We start from the raw sequence: 17,132 nt of genomic DNA on the forward strand, positions 1-17,132 counted from the left end.
TAAGTGTGCTTGGGCGAGAGTAGTACTCGGATGGGTGACCACCTGGGAAGCCCTCGTGTTGCACCTATGTTTTTTCGGATGGGTTGTTCGACGTTACATGCGAATGGAATTATAAACCGCTGGTTCATTTGCAAAGGTGAGTCACGGTGTCGGGGCATATTACTTGATATTAGAACGAGAAAGAGAGATGCAGAGTGCACGCACAAGGAAACAAATGACGAGAGGGGGGATGGGAGGAGAAAGAGTGTATGTATTTGCAGCGCAGAATGAAACTTGAGGGATCATACCAGCACTAATGCAACGGATTCTATTAGAACTCCGCAGTTAAGGGTGCTTGGGCGAGAAAAGTACTCGTATGGGTGACCTCCTGCGAAGTCCTTATATTTCACCCATTTTCTTAGGAAGTACTCGTGTTGCACTAATTTTTTTTTCAGACGAGTCGTACGACGTTACGCGCGACTGGAACTAGGGTCCACTGGTTTATACGCAAATGTGAGTCAAGAAGCAGGGGCATTTTAATCGATATTAGAACGAGAAGGAGAGGTGAAGTGTGAACGCACAAGGAAACAATTGATGGGAGGGGGAGGGAAGGAGAAGGAGTGTATGTATTTTCAGCGCGAAATGAAACAGGTGCGATCATACCGCACTAATGCAACGGATTCTATCATAACTCCGTAGGTAAGGGTGCTTGGGCGAGAGTAGTACTAGCATGGGTTACCTCCTGCGAAGTCCTTATATTTCACCCATTTTCTTGTGAAGTCCTCGTGTTGCACCCATTTTTTTGCAGATGATTCTTTCGACGTTACGCGCGACTTGAATTATGGTCCTCAGGTTTATTCGCAAATGTGAGTCACGGCGCTGTAGCATTTTACTTGATATTAGAACGAGAACGGGAGGTGCAGTGCGCATGCACAAGGAAACAAATGACAGGAGGGGGAAGAGAGGGGAATGAGTTTATGTATTTGCAGCGCGAAATTAAACAAGTGCGATCATACCAGCACTAATGCACTGGATCCCATCAGAACTCTGCAGTTAAGTGTGCTTGGGGCATATTAGTACTCGGATGGGTGACCTCCTAGGAAGTCCTCGTGTCGCACCATTTTTTTTTCAGACGGGTCGTTCGACATTACGCGCGTCTGGAACTGGGGTCCGCTGGTTTATACGCAAATGTGAGTCAAGAAGCAGGGGCATTTTAATCGATATTAGAACGAGAAGGAGAGATGAAGTGTGAACGCAAAAGGAAACAAATGACGGAGGGGGAAGAAAGGAGAAGGAGTGTATGTATTTGCAGCGCGAAATTAAACAGGTGCGGTCACACCAACACTAATGCACCGGATCCCATCAGAACTCCGCAGTTAAGTGTGCTTTGGCGAAAGTAGTACAATGATGGGTTACCTCCTGGAAAGTTCTCGTGTTGCACCCATTTTCTTTTTTTCAGATGTGCCGTTCAACCTTACGCGCGACCTTAATTATGGTCCGCAGATTTATTCGCAAATGTGAGTCACGGCGTCGTGGCATTTTACTTGATATTTGAACGAGAACGATAGGTGCAGTGCGCACGCACAAGGAAACAAATGACGGGAGGGGGAAGAAAGGAGAAGGAGTGTATGTATTTTCAGCGCGAAATTAAACAGGTGCGATCATACCAGCACTACAGCCCCGGATCCCATCAGAACTCCGCAGTTAAGTGTGCTTGGGTGAGAGTAGTACTCGGATCGGTGACCACCTGGGAAGCCCTCGTGTTGCACCTATTTTTTTTCGGATAGGTTATTCGACGTTATGCGCGAATGGAATTATAAACCGCTGGTTCATTTGCAAATGTGAGTCAAGAAGCAGGGGCATTTTAATCGATATTAGAACGAGAAGGAGAGATGCAGAGTGCACGCACAAGGAAACAAATGACGGGAGGGGGGATGGGAGGAGAAAGAGTGTATGTATTTGCAGTGCAGAATGAAACATGAGGAATCATACCAGCACTAATGCAACGGATTCTATCAGAACTCCGCAGTTAAGGGTGCTTGGGTGAGAAAAGTACTCGGATGGGTGACCTCCTGCGAAGTCCTTATATTTCACCCATTTTCTTGGGAGGGCCTCGTGTTGCACCCATCTTTTTGCAGATGATTCTTTCGACGTTACGCGTGACTTGATTTATGGTCCGCAGGTTTATTCGCAAATATGAGTCACGGCGCCGTGGCATTTTACTTGATATTAAAACAAGTACGGGAGGTGCAGTGCGCACGCACAAGGAAACAAATGACTGGAGGAGGAAGAAAAGAGAAGGAGTTTATGTATTTGAAGCGCAAAATTAAACAAGTGGCATCATACCAGCACTAATGCACTGGATCCCATCAGAACTCTACAGTTAAGTGTGCTTGGGCGAGAGTAGGACTCGGATGGGTGACCTCTTGGGAAGTCCTCGTATCGCAACAATTTTTTTTCAGATGGGTCGTTCAACGTTACGCCCGACTGGAACTATGGTCCGCAGGTTTATACGCAAATGTGAGTCAAGAATCAGGGGCATTTTAATCGATAATAGAACGAGAAGGAGAGGTGCAGTGTGAACGCACAAGAAAACAAATGATGGGAGGGGGGGAGGGAAGAAGGAGTGTATGTATTTTCAGCACGAAATTAAACAGGTGCGGTCACACCAGCACAAATGCACCGGATCCCATCAGAACTCCACAATTAAGTTTGCTTTGGCGAAAGTAGTACAATGATGGGTTACCTCCTGGGAAGTTCTCGTGTTGCACCCATTTTCTTTTTTTCAGATGTGTCGTTCGACGTTACGCGCGACTTTAATTATGGTCCGCAGATTTATTCGCAAATGTGAGTCACGGCGCCGTGGCATTTTACTTGATATTTGAACGAGAACAAGAGGTGCAGTGCGCAGCACAAGGAAACAAATGACGGGAGGGGGAAGAAAGGAGAAGGAGTTTATGTATTTGCAGCGCGGAATTAAAGGGGTGCGATCATACCAGCACTAATGCACCGGATCCCGTCAAAACTCCGCAGTTAAGTGTGCTTTGGCGAGAGTAGTACTCGGATTGGTAATCTCCTGGGAAGTCCTCGTGTCGCACCAATTTTCTTTCAAACGGGTCGTTCGACGTTACGCGCGACTGGAATTAGGGTCCGCTGGTTTATACGCAAATGTGAGTCAAGAAGCAGGGGCATTTTAATCGATATTAGAACGAGAAGGAGAGGTGCAATGTGAACGCACAAGGAAACAATTGATGGGAGGGGGAAGGAAGGAGAAAGAGTGTATTTATTTTCAGCAAGAAATGAAACAGGTGCGATCATACCAGCACTAATGCAACGGATTGTGTCAGAACTCCGTAGGTAAGGGTGCTTGGGCGAGAGTAGTACTAGCATGGGTTACCTCCTGCGAAGTCCTTATATTTCACCCATTTTCTTGTGAAGTCCTCGTGTTGCACCGCTTTTTTTGCAGATGATTCTTTCGATGTTACGCGCGACTTGAATTATGGTCCTCAGGTTTATTCGCAAATGTGAGTCACGACACCGTGGCATTTTGCTTGATATTAGAACGAGAACGGGAGGTGCAGTGCGCACGCACGGAAACAAATGACGGGAGGGGGAAGAAAGGGGAATGAGTTTATGTAATAGTAGCGCAAAATTAAACGGGTGCGATCATACCAGCACTATTGCACCGGATCCCTTCAGAACTCTGCAATTAAGTGTGCTTGGGCGAGATTAGTACTCGGATGGGAGATCTCCTGGGAAGTCCTCGTGTCGCACCAATTTTTTTTCAGACGGGTCGTTCGACGTTACGCGCGTCTGGAACTAGGGTCCGCTGGTTTATACGGAAATGTGAGTCAATAAGCAGGGGCATTTTAATCGATATTAGAACGAGAATGAGAGGTGAAGTGTTAACGCACAAGGATACAAATGACGGGAGAGGGAAGAAAGGAGAAGGAGTGTATGTATTTGCAGCGCGAAATTAAACAGGTGCGATCATACCAGCACTAAAGCCCCGGATCCCATCAGAACTCCGCAGTTAAGTGTGCTTGGGCGAGAGTAGTACTCGGATGGGTGACCACTTGGGAAGCCCTCTTGTTGTACCTATTTTTTTTTGGATTGGTTGTTCGACGTTACGCGCGAATGGAATTATAAACCGCTGGTTCATTTGCAAAGGTGAGTCACGGTGCCGGGGCATATTACTTGATATTAGAACGAGAAAGAGAGATGCAGAGTGCACGCACAAGGAAACAAATAACGGGAGGGGGGATGGGAGGAGAAAGAGTGTATGTATTTGCAGTGCAGAATGAAAAATGAGGGATCATACCAGCACTAATGCAACGGATTCTATCAGAACTCCGCAGTTAAGGGTGCTTGGGCAAGAAAAGTACTCGGATTGGTGACCTCCTGCGAAGTCCTTATATTTCACCCATTTTCTTGGGAGGTCCTTGTGTTGCACCCATCTTTTTGCAGATGATTCTTTCGACGTTACGCGCGACTTGATTTATGGTCCGCAGGTTTATTCGCAATTGTGAGTCACGGCGCCGTGGCATTTTACTTAATATTAGAACGAGTACGGGAGGTGCAGTGCGCACGCACAAGGAAACAAATGACGGGAGGAGGAAGAAAAGAGAAGGAGTGTATGTATTTGAAGCGCAAAATTAAACAAGTGGCATCATACCAGCACTAATGCATTGGATCCCATCAGAACTCTCCAGTTAAGAGTGCTTGGGCGAGTGTAGTACTCGGATGGGTGACCTCTTGGGAAGTCCTCGTATCTCAACAATTTTTTTTCAGATGGGTCGTTCGACGTTACGCGCGACTAGAACTATGGTCCACTGGTTTATACGCAAATGTGAGTCAAGAATCAGGGGCATTTTAATCGATATTAGAACGAGAATGAGAGGTGCAGTGTGAACGCACAAGGAAACAAATGATGGGAGGGTGGGAGGGAAGAAGGAGTGTATGTATTTTCAGCACAAAATTAAACAGGTGCGGTCACACCAGCACAAATGCACCGGATCCCATCAAAACTCCGCAGTTAAGTGTGCTTTGGCGAAAGTAGTACAATGATGGGTTACCTCCTGGGAAGTTCTCGTGTTGCACCCATTTTCTTTTTTTCAGATGTGCCGTTCGACCTTACGCGCGACCTTAATTATGGTCCGCAGATTTATTCGCAAATGTGAGTCACGGCGCCGTGGCATTTTACTTGATATTTTAGCGAGAACGAGAGGTGCAGTGCGCACGCACAAGGAGACAAATGACGGGAGGGGGAATAAAGGAGAAGGAGTTTATGTATTTGCAGCACGAAATTTAACAGGTTCGATTATACCTGCACTAATGCACCGGATCCCATCAGAACTCCGCAGTTAAGTGTGCTTGGGCGAGAGTAGTACTCGAATGGGTTACCTCTTGGGAAGTCCTCGTGTCGCACTAATTTTTTTTTCAGACGGGTCGTTCGATGTTACGCGCAACTGGAACAAGGGTCCACTGGTTTATACGCAAATGTGAGTCAAGAAGCAGGAGCATTTGAATCGATATTAGAACGAGAAAGAGAGATGCAGAGTGCACGCACAAGGAAACAAATGACGGGAGGGGGGATGGAGGTAGAAAAAGTATATGTATTTGCAACGCAGAATGCAACATGAGCAATCATACCAGCACCAACGCAACGGATTCTATCAGAACTCCGCAAGTTAAAGGTGTTTGGGCGAGAGTAGCACTAGGATGGGTGACTTCCTGTGAAGTCCTTATATTTTACCCATTTTCTTAGGAAGTCCTCGTGTTGCACCCATTTGTTTGCAGATGATTCTTTCGACGATACGCGCGACTTGAATTATGGTCCTCAGGTTTATTCGCAAATGTGAGTCACGGCGCCGTGGCATTTTACTTGATATTTGAACGAGAACAAGAGGTGCAGTGCGCACGCACAAGGAAACAAATGACGGGAGGGGGAAGAAAGGAGAAGGAGTTTATGTATTTGCAACGCGGAATTAAAGGGGTGCGATCATACCAGCACTAATGCACCGGATCCCGTCAAAACTCCGCAGTTAAGTGTGCTTTGGCGAGAGTAGTACTCGGATTGGTAATCTCCTAGGAAGTCCTCGTGTCGCACCAATTTTCTTTCAAACGGGTCGTTCGACGTTACGCGCGACTGGAACTAGGGACCGCTGGTTTATACGCAAATGTGAGTCAAGAAGCAGGGGCATTTTAATCGATATTAGAACGAGAAGGAGAGGTGCAGTATGAACGCACAATGAAACAATTGATGGGAGGGGGAGGGAAGGAGAAGGAGTGTATGTATTTTCAGCACAAAATGAAACAGGTGCGATCATACAAGCACTAATGCAACGGATTCTATCAGAACTCCGTAGGTAAGGGTGCTTGGGCGAGAGTAGTACTAGCATGGGTTACCTCCTGCGAAGTCCTTATATTTCACCCATTTTCTTGTGAAGTCCTCGTGTTGGACCCATTTTTTTGCAGATGATTCTTTCGACGTTACGCGCGACTTGAATTATGGTCCTCAGGTTTATTCGCAAATATGAGTCACGGCGCTGTAGAATTTTACTTGATATTCGAAAGAGAACGGGAGGTGCAGTGCGCACGCACAAGGAAACAAATGACGGGAGAGGGGAAGAAAGGGGAATGAGTTTATGTATTTGCAGCGCAAAATTAAACAGGTGCGATCATATACCAGCACTAATGCACCGGATCCCATCAGAACTCCGCAGTTAAGTGTTCTTTGGCGAGAGTAGTACTCAGATTGGTGACCTCCTGGGAAGTCCTCGTGTCGCACCAATTTTTTTTGAGACGGGTCGTTCGACATTACGCGCGATTGGAACTAGGGACCGCTGGTTTATACGCAAATGTGAGTCAAGAAGCAGGGTTAATCGATATTAGAACGAGAAGGAGAGGTGCAGTATGAACGCACAATGAAACAATTGATGGGAGGGGAAGGGAAGGAGAAGGAGTGTACGTATTTTCAGCACGAAATGAAACAGGTGCGATAATACCAGCACTAATGCAACGGATTCTATCAGAACTCCGTAGGTAAGGGTGCTTGGGCGAGAGTAGTACTAGCATGGGTTACCTCCTGCGAAGTCCTTATATTTCACCCATTTTCTTGTGAAGTCCTCGTGTTGCACCCATTTTTTTGCAGATGATTCTTTCGACGTTAAGCGCGACTTGAATTATGGTCCTCAGGTTTATTCGCAAATGTGAGTCACGGCGCCGTGGCATTTTACTTGATATTAGAACGAGAACGGGAGGTGCAGTGCATACGCACAAGGAAACAAATGACGGGAGGGGGAAGAAAGGGAAATGAGTGTATGTATTTGCTGCGAGAAATTAAACAGATGCGATCATACCAGCATAAATGCACCGGATCCCATCAGAACTCCGCTGTTAAGTGTGCTTTGGCGAAAGTAGTACAATGATGGGTTACCTCGTGGGAAGTTGTCGCGTTGCACCCATTTATTTTTTTTCAGATGTGCCGTTCGACGTTACGCGCGACTTTAATTATGGTCCGCAGATTTATTCACAAATGTGACTCACGGTGTCGTGGCATTTTACTTGATATTTGAACGAGAATGAGAGGTGCAGTGTGCACGCACAAGGAAACAAATGACGGGAGGGGGAAGAAAGGAGGAGGAGTTTATGTATTTGCAGTGCAAAATTAAACAGGTGCGATCATACCAGCAATAATGTACCGGATCCCATCAGAACTCCGCACTTAAGTGTGCTTGGGCGAGAGTAGTACTCGGATGGGTGACCTCTTGGGAAGTCCTCATGTCACACTAATTTTTTTTTTCAGACGGATCGTTCGACGTTACGCGCGACTGGAACTAGGGTTCACTGGTTTATACGCAAATGTGAGTCAAGAAGCAGGGGCATTTTAATCGATATTAGAACGAGAAAGAGAGATGCAGAGTGCACGCACAAGGAAACAAATGACAGGAGGGGGGATGGAGGGATAAAAAGTGTATGTATTTGCAGCGTAGAATGAAACATGAGCAATCATACCAGCACCAATGAAACGGATCTATCAGAACTCCTCAAGTTAAGGGTGCTTGGGCGAGAGTAGCACTAGGATGGGTGACCTCCTGCGAAGTCCTTATATTTCACCCATTTTTTTGCAGATTATTCTTTCGACGATATGCAGGACTTGAATTATGGTCCTCAGATTTATTCGCAAATGTGAGTCACGGCACCGAAGCATTTTACTTTATATTAGAACGAGCACGGTAGGTGCAGTGTGCACGCACAAGGAAACAAATGACACGAGGGGGAAGAAAGGAGAAGGAGTTTATGTATTTGCAGCGCGGAATTAAACGGGCGCGATCATAACAGCACTAATGCACCGGATCCCATCAGAACTCCGCAGTTAAGTGTGCTTGGGCGAGAGTAGCACTAGGATGGGTGACCTCCTGCGAAGTCCTTATATTTCACCCATTTTCTTAGGAAGTCCTCGTGTTCCACCCATTTTTTTGCAGATGATTCTTTCGACAATACGCGCGACTTGAATTATGGTCCTCAGGTTTATTCGCAAATGTGAGTCACGGCCCCGTAGCATTTTACTTTATATTAGAATGAGCACGGGAGGTGCAGTGCGCACGCACAAGGAAACAAATGACGGGAGGGGGAAGAAAGGAGAAGGAGTTTATGTATTTGTAGCGCGGAATTAAACGGGTGCGATCATACCAGCACTAATGCACCGGATCCCGTCAGAACTCCGCAGTTAACTGTGCTTTGGCGAGAGTAGTACTCGGATTGGTGACCTCCTAGGAAGTCCTCGTGTCGCACCAACTTTTTTTCAGACGGGTCGTTCGATGTTACGCGCGACTGGAACTAGGGTCCGCTGGTTTATACGCAAATGTGAGTCAAGAAACAGGGGCATTTTAATCGATATTAGAATGAGAAGGAGAGGTGCAGTGTGAACGCACAAGGAGACAATTGATGGGAGGGGGAGGGAAGGAGAAGGAGTGTATGTATTTTCAGCAAGAAATGAAACAGGTGCGATCATACCAGCACTAATGCAACGGATTCTATCAGAAATCCGTAGGTAAGGGTGCTTCGGCGAGAGTAGTACTAGCATGGGTTACCTCCTGCGAAGTCCTTATATTTCACCCATTTTCTTGTGAAGTCCTCGAGAACGGGAGGTGCAGTGCGCACGCACAAGAAAACAAATGACGGGAGGGGGAAGAAAGTGGAATGAGTTTATGTAATTGTAGCGCAAAATTAAACGGGTGCGATCATACCAGCACTATTGCACCGGATCCCATCAGAACTCCGCAGTTAAGTGTGCTTGGGCGAGATTAGTACTCGGATGGGTGACCTCCTGGGAAGTCCTCGTGTCGCACCAATTTTTTTTCAGACGGGTCGTTCGACGTTACGCGCGTCTGGAATTAGGGTCCGCTGGTTTATACGCAAATGTGAGTCAATAAGCACGGGCATTTTAATCGATATTCAAAACAAGAATGAGAGGTGAAGTGTTAACGCACAAGGAAACAAATGACGGGAGGGGGAAGAAAGGAGAAGGAGTGTATGTATTTGCAGCGCGAAATTAAACAGGTGCGATCATACCAGCACTAAAGCCCCGGATCCCTTCAGAACTCCGCAGTTAAGTGTGCTTGGGCGAGACTAGTACTCGGATGGGTGACCACTTGGGAAGCCTTCGTGTTGTACCTATTTTTTTTCGGATGGGTTGTTCGACGTTACGCGCGAATGGAATTATAAACCGCTGGTTCATTTGCAAAGGTGAGTCACGGTGCCGAGGCATATTACTTGATATTAGAACGAGAAAGAGAGATGCAGAGTACACGCACAAGGAAACAAATGACGGGAGGGGGGATGGGAGGAGAAAGAGTGTATGTATTTGCAGTGCAGAATGAAACATGAGGGATCATACTAGCACTAATGCAACGGATTCTATCAGAACTTCGCAGTTAAGGGTGCTTGGGCGAGAAAAGTACTCGGATGGGTGACCTCATGCAAAGTCTTTATATTTCTCCCATTTTCTTGGTAGGTCCTCGTGTTGAACCCATCTTTTTGCAGATGATTCTTTCGACGTTACGCGCGACTTGATTTATGGTCCGCAGGTTTATTCGCAATTGTGAGTCACGGTGCCCTGGCATTTTACTTGATATTAGAACGAGTACGGGAGGTGCAGTGCGCACGCACATGGAAACAAATGAGGGGAGGAGAAAGAAAAGAGAAGGAGTGTATGTATTTGAAGCGCAAAATTAAACAAGTGGCATCATACCAGCACTAATGCACTGGATCCCATCAGAACTCTGCAGTTAAGTATGCTTGGGCAAGTGTAGTACTCGGATGGGTGACCTCTTGGGAAGTCCTCGTATCTCAACAATTTTTTTCAGATGGGTCGTTCGACATTACGCGCGACTGGAACTATGGTCCGCTAGCTTATACGCAAATATGAGTCAAGAATCAGGGGCATTTTAATTGATATTAGAACGAGAAGGAGTGGTGCAGTGTGAACGCACAAGGAAACAAAAGATGGGAGGGTGGGAGGGAAGAAGGAGTGTATGTATTTTCAGCACGAAATTAAACATGTGCGGTCACACCAGCACAAATGCACCAGATCCCATCAGAACTCCGCAGTTATGTGTGCTTTGGCGAAAGTAGTACAATGATGGGTTACCTCCTGGGAAGTTCTCGTGTTGCACTCATTTTTTTTTTCAGATGTGTCGTTCGACGTTACGCACGACTTTAATTATGTTCCACAGATTTATTCGCAAATGTGAGTCACGGCACCCTGGCATTTTACCTGATATTTGAACGAGAACGAGAGGTGCAGTGCGCACGAACAAGGAAACAAATGACGGGATGGGGAAGAAATGAGAAGGAGTGTATGTATTTGCAGCTTGAAATGAAACAGGTGCGATCATACCAGCACTAATGCAACGGATTCTATCAGAACTCCGTAGGTAAGGGTGCTTGGGCGAGAGTAGTACTAGCATGGGTTACCTCCTGCGAAGTTCTTATATTTCACCCATTTTCTTGTGAAGTCCTCGTGTTGCACCCATTTTTTTGCAGATGATTCTTTCGACGTTACGCGCGACTTGTACTATGGTCCTCAGGTTTATTCGCAAATGTGAGTCACGGTGCTGTAGCATTTTACTTGATATTAGAACGAGAACGGGAGGTGCAGTGCGCACGCACAAGGAAACAAATGACGGGAGGGGGAAGAAAGGGGAATGAGTTTATGTATTTGCAGCGCAAAATTAAACAGGTGCGATCATACCAGCGCAAATGCACCGGATCCCATCATAACTCCGCAGTTAAGTGTGCTTTGGTGAAAGTAGTACAATGATGGGTTACCTCGTGGGAAGTTGTCGCGTTGCACCCATTTATTTTTTTTCAGATGTGCCGTTCGACGTTACGCGCGACTTTAATTATATTCTGCAGATTTATTCGCAAATGTGAATCACGGCGCCGTGGCATTTTACTTGATATTTGAACGAGAACGAGAGGTGCAGTGCGCACCTACAAGGAAACAAATGACGGGAGGGGGAAGAAAGGGCAAGGAATTTATGTATTTGCAGCCCAACATTAAACAGGTGCGATCATACCAGCACTAATGCACCGGATCCCATCAGAACTTCGCAGTTAAGTGTGCTTGGGCGAGAGTAGTACTCGGATGGGTGACCTCCTAGGAAGTCCTCAAGTCGCACTTATTTTTTTTTTCAGACGGGTCGTTCGACGTTAGCGCGACTGGAATTAGGGTCCACTGGTTTATACGCAAATGTGAGTCAAGAAGCAGGGGCATTTTAATCGATATTAGAACGAGAAGGAGAGATGCAGAGTGCACGCACAAGGAAACAAATGACGGGAGGGGGGATGGAGGGAGAAAAAGTGTATGTATTTGCAGCGCAGAACTAAACATGAGCAATCATACCAGCACCAATGCAACGGATTCTATCAGAACTCCCCAAGTTAAGGGCGCTTGGGCGAGAGTAGCACTAGGATGGGTGACCTTTTGCGAAGTCCTTATATTTCACCCATTTTTTTGCAGATGATTCTTTCGACGATACGCGGGACTTGAATTATGGTCCTCAGATTTATTCGTAAATGTGAGTCACGGCACCGTAGCATTTTACTTGATATTAGAACAAGCACGGGAGGTGCAGTGCGCACGCACAAGGAAACAAATGACGGGAGGGGGAGGAAAGGAGAAGGAGTTTATGTATTTGCAGCGCGGAATTAAACAGGTGCGATCATACCAGCACTAATGCACCGGATCCCATCAGAACTCCGCAGTTAAGTGCGCTTGGGCGAGAGTAGTACTCGGATGGGTGACCTCCTGGTAAGTCCTCGTGTCGCACCAATTTTTTTTCAGACGGGTCGTTCCACGTTACGCGCGACTGGAACTATGGTCCGTTTGTTTATACGCAAATGTGAGTCAAGAAGTAGGGGCATTTTAATCGATATTAGAACGAGAGGGATAGGTGCAGTGTGAACGCACAAGGAAACAATTGATGGGAGGGGGAGGGAAAGAGAAGGAGTGTATGTATTTTAAGCACGAAATGAAACAGGTGCGATCATACCAGCACTAATGCAACGGATTCTATCAGAACTCCGTAGGTAAGGGTGCTTCGGCGAGAGTAGTACTAGCATGGGTTACCTCCAACAAAGTCCTTATATTTCACCAATTTTCTTGTGAAGTCCTCGTGTTGCACTCATTTTTTTGCAGATGATTCTTTCGACGTTATGCGCTACTTGAATTATGGTCCTCAGGTTTATTCACAAATGTGAGTCACGGCGCTGTAGCATTTTACTTGATATTAGAACGAGAACGGGAGGTGCAATGCGCACGCACAAGGAAACAAATGACGGGAGGGGGAAGAAAGGGGAATGAGTTTATGTATTTGCAGCGCAAAATCAAACAGTTGCGATCATACTAGCACTAATGCACCGGATCTCATCAAAACTCCGCATTTTAGTGTGCTTAGGCGAGAGTAGTACTCGGATGGGTGACCTCCTGGGAAGTCCTCGTGTCGTACTAATTTTTTTTTTTCAGACGGGTCGTTCGACGTTACGCGCGACTGGAACTAGGGTCCACTGGTTTATACGCAAATGTGAGTCAAGAAGCAGGGGCATTTTAATTGATATTAGAATGAGAAATAGAGATGCAGAGTGCACGCACAAGGAAACAAATGACGGGAGGGGGGATGGAGGGAGAAAAAGTTTATGTATTTGCAGCACAGAATGAAACATGAGCAATCATCCAGCACCAATGCAACGGATTCTATCATAACTCCGCAACTTAAGGGTGCTTAGGCGAGAGAAGCACTAGGATGGGTGACCTCCTGCGAAGTTCTTATATTTCACCCATTTTCTTAGGAAGTCCTCGTGTTGTACCCATTTTTTTACAGATGATTCTTTCGACGATACGCGCGACTTGAATTATGGTTCTCAAGTTTATTCGCAAATGTGAGTCACGGCACCGTAGCATTTTACTTGATATTAGAACGAGCACGGGAGGTGCAGTACGCACGCACAAGGAAACAAATGACAGGAGGGGGAAGAAAGGAGAAGGAGTTTATGTATTTGCAGCGCAGAATTAAACGGGTGCGATCATACCAGCACAAATGCAACTGATCCCATCAGAACTCCGCAGTTAAGTGTGTTTTGGCGAAAGTAGTACAATGATGGGTTACCTCCTGGGAAGTTCTCGAGATGTGCCGTTCGACGTTACGCGCGACTTTAATTATGGTCCGCAGATTTATTCGCAAATGTGAGTCACGGCGCCGTGGCATTTTACTTGATATTTGAACGAGAACGAGAGGTGCAGTGCGCACGCACAAGGAAACAAATGACGGGAGGGGGAAGAAAGGAGAAGGAGTTTATGTATTTGCAGAGCAAAATTAAACAGGTTAGATCATACCAGCACTAATGCACCGGATCCCATCAGAATTCCGCAGTTAAATGTGTTTGGGCGAGAGTAGTACTCGGATGGGTGACCTCCTGAGAAGTCCTCTTGTCGCACTAATTTTTTTTTCAGACAGGTCATTCGACGTTACGCTTGACTGGAACTAGTGTCCACTGGTTCATACGCAAATGTGAGTCAAGAAGCAGGGGCATTTTAATCGATATTAGAACGAGAAAGAGAGATGCAGAGTGCACGCACAAGGAAACTAATGACGGGAGGGGGGATGGAGGAAGAAAAAGTGTATGTATTTACAGTGCAGAATGAAACATGAGCAATCATACCAGCACCAATGCAACGGATTCTATCAGAACTCCGCAAGTTAAGGGTGCTTGGGCGAGAGTAGCACTAGGATGGGTGACCTCCTGCGAAGTCCTTATATTTTACCCATTTTCTTAGGAAGTCCTCGTGTTGCACCCATTTTTTTGCAGATGATTCTTTCGACGATACGCGCGACTTGAATTATGGTCCTCAGGTTTATTCGCAAATGTGAGTCACCGCACCGTAGCATTTTACTTGATATTAGAACGAGCACGGGAGGTGCAGTGCGCACGCACAAGGAAAGAAATGACGGGAGAAGGAAGAAAGGAGAAGGAGTTTATGTATTTGCAGCGCGGAATTAAACAGGTGCGATCATACCAGCACTAATGCACCGGATCCCATCAGAACTCCGCAGTTAAGTGTGCTTGGGCGAGAGTAGTACTCGGATGGGTGACCTCCTAGGAAGTCCTCGTGTCGAACTAATTTTTTTTAGACGGGTCGTTCGATGTTAAGCGCGACTGAAACTAGGGTCCGCTGGTTTATACGCAAATGTGAGTCAAGAAGCAGGGGCATTTTAATCGATATTAGAACGAGAAGGAGAGATGCAGAGTGCACGCACAACGAAACAAATGACAGGAGGGGGATGGAGGGAGAAAAAGTGTATATATTTGCAGCGCAGAATGAAACATGAGCAATCATACCAGCACCAATGCAACGGATTCTTTCAGAACTCCGCAAGTTAAGGGTGCTTGGGCGAGAGTAGCACTAGGATGGGTGACCTGCGAAGTCCTTATATTTCACCTATTTTCTTTGGAAGTCGTCGTGTTGCACCCATTTTTTTGCAGATGATTCTTACGACGATACGCGCGACTTGAATTATGGTCCTCAGGTTTATTCGCAAATGTGCGTCACGGCACTGTAGCATTTTACTTGACATTAGGACGAGCACGGGAGGTGCAGTGCGCACGCACAAGGAAACAAATGACGGGAGGGGGAAGAAAGGAGAAGGAGTTTATGTATTTGCAGCGCGACATTAAACAAGTGCGATCATACCAGCACTAATGCACCGGATCCCGTCAGAACTCCGTAGTTAAGTGTGCTTGGGCGAGAGTAGTACTCGGATGGGTGACCTCTTGGGAAGTCCTCATGTCGCACCAATTTTCTTTCAGACGGGTCGTTCAACGTTATGCGCGACTGGAACTAGGGTCCGCTGGTTTATACGCAAATGTGAGTCAAGAAGCAGGGGCATTTTAATCGATGTTAGAACGAGAAGGAGAGGTGCAGTGTGAACGCACAAGGAAACAATTGATGGGAGGGGGAGGGTAGGAGAAGGAGTGTATGTATTTTCAACGCGGAATGAAACAGGTGCAATCATACCAGCACTAATGCAATGGTTTCTATCAGAACTCCGTAGGTAAGGGTGCTTCGGCGAGAGTAGTACTAGCATGGGTTACCTCCTGCGAAGTCCTTATATTTCACCCATTTTCTTGTGAAGTCCTCGTGTTGCACCCATTTTTTTGCAGATGATTCTTTCGACGTTACGCGCTACTTGAATTATGGTCCTCAAGTTTATTCGCAAATGTGAGTCACGGCGCTGTAGCATTTTACTTGATATTAGAACGAGAACGGGAGGTGCAGTGCGCACGCACAAGGAAACAAATGACGGTAGGGGGAAGAAAGGGGAATGAGTTTATGTATTTGCAGCGCAAAATTAAACAGGTGCGATCATACCAGAACTAATGCACTGGATCCCATCAGAACTCCGCAGTTAAGTGTGCTTGGGCGAGATTAGTACTCAGATGGGTGACCTCCTGGAAAGTCCTTGTGTCGCACCAATTTTTTTTCAGACGGGTCGTTCGACGTTACACGAGTCTGGAACTAGGGTCCGCTGGTTTATACGCAAATGTGAGTCAAGAAGCAGAGGCATTTTAATCGATATTAGAACGAGAAGGAGAGATGAAGTGTGAACGCACAAGGAAACAAATGACGGAGGGGGAAGAAAGGAGAAGGAGTGTATGTATTTGCAGCGCAGAATTAAACAGGTGCGATCATACCAGCACTAAAGCCCCGGATCCCATCAGAACTCCACAGTTAGGTGTGCTTGGGCGAGAGTAGTACTCGGATGGGTGACCACTTTGGAAGCCCTCGTGTTGCACCTTTTTTTTCTCGGATGAGTTGTTCGACGTTACGCGCAAATGGAATTATAAACAGCTGGTTCATTTGCAAAGGTGAGTCACGGTGCCGGGGCATATTACTTGATATTAGAACGAGAAAGAGAGGTGCAGAGTGCACGCACAAGGAAACAAATGACGGGTGGGGGGATGGGAGGAGAAAGAGTGTATGTATTTGCAGTGCAGAATGAAGCATGAGGGATCATACCAGCACTAATGCAACGGATTCTATCAGAACTCCGCAGTTAAGGGTGCTTGGGCGAGAAAAGTACTCGGATGGTTGACCTCCTGCGAAGTCCTTATATTTCACCCATTTTCTTGTGAGGTCCTCGTGTTGCACCCATCTTTTTGCAGATGATTCTTTCGACGTTACGCGCGACTTACTTTATGGTTCGCAAGTTTATTCGCAAATGTGAGTCACGGTGCCGTGGCATTTTACTTGATATTAGAACGAGTATGGGAGGTGCAGTGTGCACGCACAAGGAAATAAATGACGGGAGGAGGAAGAAAAGAGATGGAGTATATATATTTGAAGCGCAAAATTAAACAAGTGGCATCATACCAGCACTAATGCACTTGATCCCATTAGAACTCTGCAGTTAAGCGTGCTTGGGCGAGAGTAGTACTCGGATGGGTGACCTCTTGGGAAGTCCTCGTATCGTAATAATTTTTTCTTAGATGGGTCGTTCGACGTTACGCGTGACTGGAACTATGGTCCGCTGGTTTATACGCAAATGTGAGTGAAGAATCAAGGGCATTTTAATCAATATTCGAACGAG

General features: G+C 46.4%; 1 non-coding gene and 32 pseudogenes across 1 annotated transcript; all 33 read left to right on the top strand.

Annotated features, from left to right (window-relative positions):
* LOC148262801 (5S ribosomal RNA) overlaps positions 1-67 on the top strand; it is a 119-nt pseudogene extending 52 nt beyond the window's left edge.
* Positions 68-981: 914 nt separating this feature from the next.
* Positions 982-1,100, top strand: LOC148262802 (5S ribosomal RNA; annotated as a pseudogene).
* Positions 1,101-1,304: 204 nt separating this feature from the next.
* LOC148262803 (5S ribosomal RNA) lies at positions 1,305-1,423 on the top strand (annotated as a pseudogene).
* Positions 1,424-1,632: 209 nt separating this feature from the next.
* On the top strand, positions 1,633-1,751 carry LOC148262804 (5S ribosomal RNA; annotated as a pseudogene).
* Positions 1,752-1,957: 206 nt separating this feature from the next.
* LOC148262805 (5S ribosomal RNA) lies at positions 1,958-2,076 on the top strand (annotated as a pseudogene).
* Positions 2,077-2,312: 236 nt separating this feature from the next.
* LOC148262806 (5S ribosomal RNA) lies at positions 2,313-2,430 on the top strand (annotated as a pseudogene).
* A 204-nt stretch (positions 2,431-2,634) lies between these two features.
* On the top strand, positions 2,635-2,753 carry LOC148262807 (5S ribosomal RNA; annotated as a pseudogene).
* A 208-nt stretch (positions 2,754-2,961) lies between these two features.
* Positions 2,962-3,080, top strand: LOC148262808 (5S ribosomal RNA; annotated as a pseudogene).
* A 557-nt stretch (positions 3,081-3,637) lies between these two features.
* LOC148262809 (5S ribosomal RNA) lies at positions 3,638-3,756 on the top strand (annotated as a pseudogene).
* Positions 3,757-3,961: 205 nt separating this feature from the next.
* On the top strand, positions 3,962-4,080 carry LOC148262810 (5S ribosomal RNA; annotated as a pseudogene).
* A 560-nt stretch (positions 4,081-4,640) lies between these two features.
* Positions 4,641-4,759, top strand: LOC148262811 (5S ribosomal RNA; annotated as a pseudogene).
* Positions 4,760-4,963: 204 nt separating this feature from the next.
* Positions 4,964-5,082, top strand: LOC148262812 (5S ribosomal RNA; annotated as a pseudogene).
* Positions 5,083-5,291: 209 nt separating this feature from the next.
* LOC148262813 (5S ribosomal RNA) lies at positions 5,292-5,410 on the top strand (annotated as a pseudogene).
* Positions 5,411-5,972: 562 nt separating this feature from the next.
* Positions 5,973-6,091, top strand: LOC148262814 (5S ribosomal RNA; annotated as a pseudogene).
* A 560-nt stretch (positions 6,092-6,651) lies between these two features.
* Positions 6,652-6,772, top strand: LOC148262815 (5S ribosomal RNA; annotated as a pseudogene).
* Positions 6,773-7,326: 554 nt separating this feature from the next.
* On the top strand, positions 7,327-7,445 carry LOC148262816 (5S ribosomal RNA; annotated as a pseudogene).
* A 209-nt stretch (positions 7,446-7,654) lies between these two features.
* On the top strand, positions 7,655-7,773 carry LOC148262817 (5S ribosomal RNA; annotated as a pseudogene).
* A 532-nt stretch (positions 7,774-8,305) lies between these two features.
* On the top strand, positions 8,306-8,424 carry LOC148262818 (5S ribosomal RNA; annotated as a pseudogene).
* Positions 8,425-8,659: 235 nt separating this feature from the next.
* On the top strand, positions 8,660-8,778 carry LOC148262819 (5S ribosomal RNA; annotated as a pseudogene).
* A 438-nt stretch (positions 8,779-9,216) lies between these two features.
* LOC148262820 (5S ribosomal RNA) lies at positions 9,217-9,335 on the top strand. Its single transcript, XR_015820963.1, has one exon. It is a non-coding gene; the product is annotated as a 5S ribosomal RNA (ribosomal RNA).
* A 206-nt stretch (positions 9,336-9,541) lies between these two features.
* On the top strand, positions 9,542-9,660 carry LOC148262821 (5S ribosomal RNA; annotated as a pseudogene).
* Positions 9,661-10,542: 882 nt separating this feature from the next.
* Positions 10,543-10,661, top strand: LOC148262822 (5S ribosomal RNA; annotated as a pseudogene).
* A 207-nt stretch (positions 10,662-10,868) lies between these two features.
* LOC148262823 (5S ribosomal RNA) lies at positions 10,869-10,987 on the top strand (annotated as a pseudogene).
* A 235-nt stretch (positions 10,988-11,222) lies between these two features.
* LOC148262824 (5S ribosomal RNA) lies at positions 11,223-11,341 on the top strand (annotated as a pseudogene).
* A 209-nt stretch (positions 11,342-11,550) lies between these two features.
* LOC148262825 (5S ribosomal RNA) lies at positions 11,551-11,669 on the top strand (annotated as a pseudogene).
* Positions 11,670-12,201: 532 nt separating this feature from the next.
* LOC148262826 (5S ribosomal RNA) lies at positions 12,202-12,320 on the top strand (annotated as a pseudogene).
* Positions 12,321-12,879: 559 nt separating this feature from the next.
* On the top strand, positions 12,880-12,998 carry LOC148262827 (5S ribosomal RNA; annotated as a pseudogene).
* An 867-nt stretch (positions 12,999-13,865) lies between these two features.
* LOC148262828 (5S ribosomal RNA) lies at positions 13,866-13,984 on the top strand (annotated as a pseudogene).
* Positions 13,985-14,546: 562 nt separating this feature from the next.
* LOC148262829 (5S ribosomal RNA) lies at positions 14,547-14,665 on the top strand (annotated as a pseudogene).
* A 556-nt stretch (positions 14,666-15,221) lies between these two features.
* Positions 15,222-15,340, top strand: LOC148262830 (5S ribosomal RNA; annotated as a pseudogene).
* A 559-nt stretch (positions 15,341-15,899) lies between these two features.
* On the top strand, positions 15,900-16,018 carry LOC148262831 (5S ribosomal RNA; annotated as a pseudogene).
* Positions 16,019-16,222: 204 nt separating this feature from the next.
* On the top strand, positions 16,223-16,341 carry LOC148262832 (5S ribosomal RNA; annotated as a pseudogene).
* A 561-nt stretch (positions 16,342-16,902) lies between these two features.
* Positions 16,903-17,020, top strand: LOC148262833 (5S ribosomal RNA; annotated as a pseudogene).
* Positions 17,021-17,132: the final 112 nt, after the last annotated feature.

Source organism: Carica papaya, chromosome 5, assembly GCF_054855325.1.
Source record: "Carica papaya isolate Zhongbai chromosome 5, ASM5485532v1, whole genome shotgun sequence".
Taxonomy (NCBI): Eukaryota; Viridiplantae; Streptophyta; class Magnoliopsida; order Brassicales; family Caricaceae; genus Carica; species Carica papaya.